We start from the raw sequence: 8,762 nt of genomic DNA, 5'->3' as shown, positions 1-8,762 counted from the left end.
GCATTTTTCACTACATTTTCAATAAATTTTGAGTGGTACTAGTCATTTAGTGATGAGGATGAAGGAAAATTTAGGAGAAACTTGTGTCTAGTGGCTAGGCAGACAATTAAGTGTGATGAAGATTATTGGTCTTCCAGTTCGGAAGTTGATGATGAAGATGCTGACCCAAATTACTGCTACATGGCAACCAACGATCCACCTGGCCGTAGCACCATTCAACAGGTAAAATCTATGATTATTGAAAATAAATTTGATTTATCTATTTGTGAACCTTATCTAACTCAACTTCAATCATATATGACAGTTATTCATAAAACATATGAGTCTGCCATATAAGTTTGTGAAAAGTTGGATAGTGAGTTAACTTGTCTTAGATTACGATTCGAAGACCACAAGCTTAAGATTAGATAATTAGAAAGAGAACTTATAATGGACAAAGATGAGTGTATTATTTTGAATGACAAATGTAAAATTTCATTTAGTGAAATACATATTTTGGTTACTGATAACAAGCGTCTTAATGAAAAAATCGATAGTCTACATAATTCGATTGATGTTGTTGAAGGTAATGAAAGAATGTGACATCCCAGAATTTAGGTCAAAGACTATGAACTGTTAAGTTCACAGTAAGCCTTTTGGTAATTTGAATCATTGAGTTATAATGAAACTAATGTAAAATAAACGAGTTATTTCAACTATTACAAGATACCAGACGGTATCTTACTTCCAAATGTGTAAATTGACAAACAAATCAAACAGCTCAAACTCCAACCATAGCAATGCGTCTGAAAAACTGGAAATTTGTGTTAAGCAGTTGTGAGCAATACAAACATTCTAGTCTCGTAGTACATGTTTCCCTGTTTCCGAAAATATAAAGAATGTCCAAAACGAAGTTCGTATGCAAAAGATACGTCCGTTTTAAGAATTCAAAACCAGTATAATACTGATTTTTTTAAAATCGCTAAAACCGTTTCTAACCGTTGAGGGACTTGCACACCTCAAATGGAATTTCCGAAAGCATTTTTGGACTCAGGCTGTAACCTAATATTTAAATTCAAATTTGAACTATTTTTGGTAAAAATATTTATAAAAGTTAAAAAATCAAACATTTTCAGATTTATTAATCGGGGAACCTTGAACTATTGACTTCGATATAATTTCAATTCTTGGTAATGTACCCCGAAATAATATATATAAATCCAATCAGGGTGATGAAAATTTTGAAAGTAGAAATGACACAATATTTCTAAAATTCGTGCATATATTCATATGTAAGGAAACGTACTTTTATAACAATTAAAGATGTAATTGGTTATGGTTTTTATAAAATATACATCATGTATGGCAAAGAAACATCAAGTAACCGCAATGTATATATGTATACAATTATAATATTGTAACAACACTACTATACATATGTATATATAAGTCTTATAGGGCTTCCAAAGACTAATATCAATCATGTACAACAATTTTTTGCTCCCATTACTTGCAATACTCGATTTCCCTTACATATATCATATACATATATAACCAACCAATAATATGTGTATACAGGGATGAACATATGGACCGGGGAACCGGCCGGAACCGGTACCGGAACCGGAACCCGATGGAACCGGTCGGGCCGGGACCGGGACGTTATTTTTGTGGATTTTTGGAACCGGGAACCGGTAGGAACCGGACCCGATATAACCGGAACCGGTAAAACCGGCAAAAACCGAAACCGTATGATGCTATTTTTCAAGGACCGGTTCCAACATTTGAAGACACGACAAGAATCGGTAGAACCGTCGGGCCGGTTCGGTTCTTGATTTTGGCCGAAGCCGGTTTTCCGGGTTGGGTCCGGTTCGGGCCGGTTCGATCCTTTTGCTCATCCCTATGTGTATAAATGCATTATATGTAAATATAATCGTTTTCAAAAAGCTGCCTATGAGATACTGCACACTCAAATAAACAATACACACAAGAAGTTAAAGAAAATATTGCAATGGTACAACTAAATCCCAAAGAAATCTAATTGGGTAGAAAATCATGTTTCTACGATACCACACACAAAAGGAATACCACACACAATGAAATTGGACAATCCTACACTCAAAGCAAAATATATTATAAACAAATCAATTGAGGCTGTGAAAACAATAAACCAAAACACATCCATATTCTTTCTTTCTGCATCGATCCCAGCCAAGAACACCTCCAAATGGAGGTGTTGTTCATACGTATTTCAGCTAGCCAAAAAGGGCAGCAACACCCTTAGTTTCTCTTCTTCTTTCCCATCGATTTCACAACCCCCATTGTGCTCCTCCTTCCCTGTCAAATGAAGCAAACCAAACACCTTCCTTTTGATTATCGATGTTTCCTTTTCCCCTGTCAAACAGTAAACTCAAACACCCATTTCCCCTATCGATTCCTATCAAACATCAACACCCAAACATCCAATTTCCAATGATTTCTATAAAAAAAAAAATAATAAATAAATAAAAAATAAATAAAAAAATAGAAAGAAGATCAGGGGAGCTGCCGGAGCAGCCCCCGTCCACAAACCTTTCAACCACCGAGAGCAAAACCCACCGAAGTGGGTGTTTCCCCGGAGCAAACACAGGAGGCGACAGCCCCCTCTGATCCCTCGACCTCTGTCCTACCGCGACGACGCTGCTGCCCTACCCCATCCCGTTCTTCCCTTCGGCCCGTCGAACCCAGGAGAGCACATCGGTTTGCGAAGCCGATCGACGAAACCGTTTCTTCCCTCCTTGCCTTCGCAACCCCCTTAGGCACACCGAACCCTCGTACCTCCCTTTAACACCTCACTACCGGAGATGCCTTCCCCCTTCGACCTTACTGTTGCTTCCGTGCGTCCTCCTTCCTCTCTCGATCGAAAACCTCGCCCCTTGCAAGCTTTCATTCGTGTTTTCTTCGTGATTCTCCCTGATCAGACGAGGACCGAACCCCCAAATAAATTTTTTCCCGATTTCTGTTGAATCCGTGTGTTCCATTCGTCTGTTTCGTTCGTAATATTATATCCGTCTCTTTTTTTGCCCGATCAGTCCAAGTGACGATGGCAAAAAGCCCTAATCCTCCTAAGTTTGAGCCATTAAACACATCTAGCTCCTCCATTTGCAGTTTTAATTTAAAATCATCCCATTTGCAAATATTTAGTCAAAACAGCCCTTATTTGAAATATCTAGCCAAATAAACCCCTCAATTGAAATACTTGATCAAAAATAGTCCATTTGTGATTTAAACCATTACCAAAAAATTCCTATAGTTTCTAAAAAAAATAGAACACAATAATCCTATTATTTTATTCGTTACAAAACAACCCCTTTCAGTTAAAAATATTACAGAAATTCCCCAGGGTTTGTTTTAGCTCAAAGGACTGGGTTCTCATGCGAAGCTTCACGAAAATGAAACCGATTCCGTACAAATCGAACTCACGCTTCAAGGGTGAGTGCTTACGACCCCTTTTAAATATTTTAATTATTTCGGGGGGAATACATATGCCTATATATTTTGTTTATACAAATATATTATCATTTATGCGAAAATAAAATAAATTTAGTTTATAAAAATGTTATTTAAAAATTTAACATATTGTTGCAAATAACTTGTATAAACTTTTCGTAGACATATTATGGAATTTTTATCGTGAAATAACTAGTCCACACGACAAATGTTACACGATACAAAAATATATTATTTTTATGTGACGTTGTAGATTATGACAAGCACATTATAACACTTTGTATTATTTCAAGGATTCAAGCTATTACTATTCATGTATATTTATACGTTTAAATGCATAAATTTTATACATGTACATATGTTCATTACTTTGAAAACATACATCTTTATAGAAGCAAGTACATTACACTTTTACATACAGGTCAAACATACTCCGCTTTTATAAACCTTATACAACGATATTCATTATGCCTAGTGACCTAATCACAATTAAGTTAGGGCTGAGAGTTATTCATAAACTTTTTAGTTAATGGATTTTTAGTGAGACGTTATTCATTAGCTGAGTTTAAACACTTAGCATACCCAGACTACTATAACCGTTAATCTTCGGAGCAAGATACATATGTATAGATCTATACGGGGTTGACATCCCCACCCGCGGTTGCTAGCTACAACCCTCGACCAATCAATCGAAACGGGTGATATGTGTCTACAATTTTTACTACAACGTCCAATGAAGTGTTGTAGGTGGTATACTCAGTCACATAGCTCGATTATAGGACTCACTATAAACATTAACTATAATATATATATATATATATATATATATATATATATATATATATATATATATATATATATATATATATATCTCACTACAACCATGGGCTTGGTTGCTTTCAAAACTATTTTTAAGTATGGAATTACTTATGTAACAGTATAATTTGATTTTCAAGGATACTCAAAGATTCTATACAAACATGGTTTTTTTAAGTATGTATTTATTTATACAAATATATATTTTGGCATTTAAAGACTCATTGCAAACACTATTTCAACTATTGTTATTCATACAAAGATAATACTTTTTGGACTTTTTTTAAAGTATTATTGCGGTTAACAGAAAACCTGTAACACTCACCAACCCTGTGTTAACCCTCAAAGCTACATGTATTCTCAGGAAACTACTAAACAAACATTCAAGACGGATTGGATTACAGGTGACCTAGTTTACTTGTTGTTGTATTATATGCCTATTTGTTAAGGAAATTCATATATTATTATTATTTATAAAAACCTTATTGTCAAATATCAAGATGGAACATAAATACTGTTTTTTTTATTGTTGTATTTGTGTTATATATTCAGTTTACTTGTGATCCATTAACTTAGTCGCACAGACCGGTGTGTTCTGCCGCCTCGGCCGGGGGTGTGACAAAGAATGACTCATAATTTTCGTCATCCCTAGTCCAAGCCATCTGGTCTTGGAAGTGAGTTTCCGTAACCTATTGCTCGTCCCCTGAAGGACTTCAAAATTTAACGTTTATGGGAGACATTCTGAATCATACTTATTTCGATACCCCCGACTCACCATTATCGTCCCTTCATGAGACCTCGTCTATATATCAATATTTGATTCCTGAATTCAGACCAATCAATGTTACATGCCCTGATTGCAAGCAATTTTCGCCTTTGATATCCTTGGACCTGAATCAGTCATCAGAAATTCCACATGTCACAGGAGGCACTAAAGTCTACATTCCGAAATTTAGTCCTCTAAACAGTTATGTCATTGAGGAAATTATTCCTGAGGCAAATGGACATTATTCAGACAAACTTAATGTAATGATCAAGTTTCAGATACTCTTTAACATTGGAATTGATTTTACAATAAGTTGCATTTTTGATCCCTGAGTACGTTGGGCATACCATGGGGTACGCTGGCGTATTCCCTTAAGTGAGTCGCGAGTGTTCAAGGCATACCTTGGGTGTAACCATGCATACGCCAGGTGTACGTAAGCAAACTTCAAACCCTAAATTTTAGGGTTGGGGTCCTATTTAAATGCCATTATAGACCTTGAGGTTGCCCCTTCATCAGCCTCCTTCCCTCTAAAGACTCCCCATGAAACCCTAGCCTTCCTTGTGTGTTCTTGAGCGTTGGAAGTGAACTTTTAGTGATTTCTATTCATTGTGATTAAGTAGGAGCGTGGTGATCAAGCATTTGTTAGAGTTGTTCTTGTGAGTATAAGCTAGTCCAGAAGCTTATGATGTTAGATCTTAGTGTTTCTGAGGTCCCTTGTGCATAAAAATGGTAACTTCATGGGTTTAACTCAACATGCCAAGGTTGATGTTCATTTCATGAGGTTAAAGTGTTAAAGTTGTGTTTTGGGGCTTATTAAGCCATGTATAAGCTTAAAGCTTCCAACTTTATGGATTAAGACCTGGTTTGAGAGTAGATTTGAAGTTTTGACAAAAAGGTCTTAAGGGATTAAGCCATCCAAAGAAGGATTGGCTCATAGATTAGTACCTCGGGCATACTTCCATGTACGCTACGCATACTACGTTCGAAACCCGTAAGTTGGTCAAGGGTGAGGATGCGGGGCATACGAGCAGGGTACACTCAGCGTACTCCCTACAATGGGCTTAGAGGGTTTTGGGCCATATTGGGCTTCGGTTGCTTTTGGGTTGGGTCTCACTTTTGGGCCGATTATGGGAAAGGGTATAATGACCTTTTTACCCTAAGGATTCAGGTTTAATGAATAAGATTCCCGGTTATGGTTTATGACCTAATTATTAATTAGGATATTATTTGATTGATTAGTGTGCGGATTCTCCAGTTCAACAGCCTGAGCATCTATTTGTTTATCAGCGGATCAAGGTGAGTTTGCTCACTATACAATAGGATACTAGGGTAGTATGTGTTTGTTGTCTATGTGACTTTTGTTGTAGGCATGTATGCATGTTCGCTATATGTATGTGGGGTGAAATAGACCCGAGGGAAAAATAGACACGGTACAACCTTGAGCTGTCTTGAGTAGAATTTGACTCGGGGGTGAAATGGACTCGGTATAACCTTGAGCTATGATGTGAGTTGAAATAGACTCGGGGGTGTAATTGACCCGGGGGTGAAATAAACCAGGTTCAACCTTGAGCTGACATTTATGTATGGTATGTGGTATTCTGTATAATTCACTAAGCTTTATGCTTATGGTTTTCAGTTTATGTTTCAGGTACATTCAGGTCAAAGGGGAAGAGCTCGGGATGATCGCATTGCACACACAATGATTTTCCACTTATTATGATTTTGATGCACTTTCAGATGATTATTTACATACTCTGATTTCCCTTATGATTTTTATAAACTTGTTTAGTTAATGGTATTATTGAAACAAAAATGAAATTTTTGGCCATGCATTTTTAGGACGTTACAAGTTGGTATCAGAGCTTTGGTTTGAGGGATTCAAGCATAATCTCAAGTGTGTCTGAACTCAAACAGTGGGTTTGGTAGATCTTTTATAAAAAGAAATTTTTTATTAATGGAATTTCTAATAAAATAAAGGGGTGTGGTGCATGAAATCGACCCTGCTCAAGTAAGTTTTCCAAAAATACCCATACATGTTCTATGTTATATGCTATGAATTGAGAATTTTTGAATCGCATGCTAGATTAGGGCTAAGGATCCGCTCAGGATTGCATGATAGAATGCTAGGAGAAATGCCTTTATATGCCTACTGTATGAGCTTGTAGACTTACATGCTAGTATTGGATCAGTCGCTTGATAGGATGGACTATTTAGGTTATGCATTGATTCGATTACCAAATGCTCGAATGTTGCTTGCTTTTTTCTTTTAGGAGTTCTCATTAATATCAGGTAACTGGTAAGCGAATGCGTTAAGTTACATATTATCTGGATTAGATAATTTTAGAAGGATAAGTTTAATCATATTAGACAACTCTTGTTTGAGTCCAACCGTTGCTGTGTGAGACCTATCAATCAAAGAATTATCTGTTGTCAGTAATATGTAACTGCATTTGTGAGCTAGTTAGATGGTGTTACAAGGAGTTCCTTCTACAGCTGATGGCAGAGAGTGGTGGGATGGTAGTCGTAGGAGAACCTATGAGATGATTTGGTGCAGTGAGCCTTACGTTCCTAGAGATTGTCTGGATTGATAGGGAAGTAACTTGGAGAATTCGGAGTGATATTTGAGGAAAGTATGGATATATGTGGAAGGTAATACTGGACCCGTACTGTAACGCCCGGGTTTCCGGGCTAAGCATTTTTAGACGATGTAATAGTCTAGGTCAACTATTGTAACTCTTTTGATGTAATAAAGATGAAATATTTGATTATTCTGTGAATTATGTGAATTTATATGCTTATTGTTTAATTATAAATGTATAATTAATAAAGAATAAAAATAAGCGTCAAAAATAAAGTGTGAGATAAACCCGATATCTTTACATAAAGTTGTAGTAGTCGAAACAAGAATTTCGGAGATATAAAGAACGCCGAAATCCGAGTTATAACGAAGAAGTTATGACCCGTCGAAGTTTCATGATGAAACCGGCACGGTACCGGGAAGCGTAAATAGTGAATTTACGATAGAGCGACTTTTAGCCTTAGCGATCTAAATGAAAGTCGTAGAAAACGTTAAACCGAGAGCGTCCATAAAAAGAACGCCCAAATCTGACTTCGTATGAGGAAGTTATGATTTTTCGAAGTTTTGGCTTAGCAGTGTACAACCCGAAGTTCGAGTATTAGATCGAGCGGTTTTTAGCCGACACAACCTAAACGAGAATCGAAGATGTCGTTAATAGTAGCGTAACGATAAAAAGACAGATGAAAACGGACGTCGAATGAAAAAGTTATGAATTTTTAACGGACCAATCCTGTCCCGGCCTGTTAAAAATATAACTTTTAAAATAAAGTCAAAATTAGCCGACGGAGTCTAAACGAAAGTTGTAGAGTACGTTCCCGCCTACGCGTGGATATAAAGAACGTCGAAAACAAAGCTCGTATGTGAAAGTTACGAATTTTTAAAGTCGAGAGTGCAATTTGCGAAATCTGATGCAAGACGCGATGATGTGGCTCAATCCCAGCCTTCCCTTGCTCCCCACGGTCTCGCATCCGATGAACGCCACCTAACCTCGCTTCGCCCTACGCCCCGCGTCCAAGGTTGGTACGCCTAGCGTACCTTCGGACCTGATCCTCTTGCGAGTGCGAGCCAGCTGGTGCGAGCTGGCACCCTTATCTGAAGTTACGCCCTGCGTAACTTGCTGAACGCCCCGCGTAG

General features: G+C 37.3%; 1 long non-coding RNA gene across 2 annotated transcripts; it reads right to left on the bottom strand.

Moving 5' to 3' along the window:
* Nucleotides 1–1,973: 1,973 nt before the first annotated feature.
* LOC145168451 (uncharacterized) lies at nt 1,974–3,100 on the bottom strand. 2 transcript variants are annotated; one of them, XR_013741882.1, is made up of 2 exons: nt 2,551–3,100; nt 1,974–2,458 (listed from the first exon to the last, which is right to left on the bottom strand). It is a non-coding gene; the product is annotated as an uncharacterized LOC145168451 (long non-coding RNA). The 2 variants fall into 2 exon arrangements; XR_013741883.1 differs by having other exon boundaries at nt 1,974–2,416.
* Between the last annotated feature and the right edge of the window lie 5,662 nt (nt 3,101–8,762).

The sequence above is a fragment of the Lactuca virosa genome, chromosome 4 (genome assembly GCF_052849685.1).
Source record: "Lactuca virosa cultivar CGN04683 chromosome 4, Lactuca_virosa_CGN04683_v6, whole genome shotgun sequence".
Lineage (NCBI taxonomy): Eukaryota > Viridiplantae > Streptophyta > Magnoliopsida > Asterales > Asteraceae > Lactuca > Lactuca virosa.
This window is presented reverse-complemented; position numbering and strand designations above follow the sequence as displayed.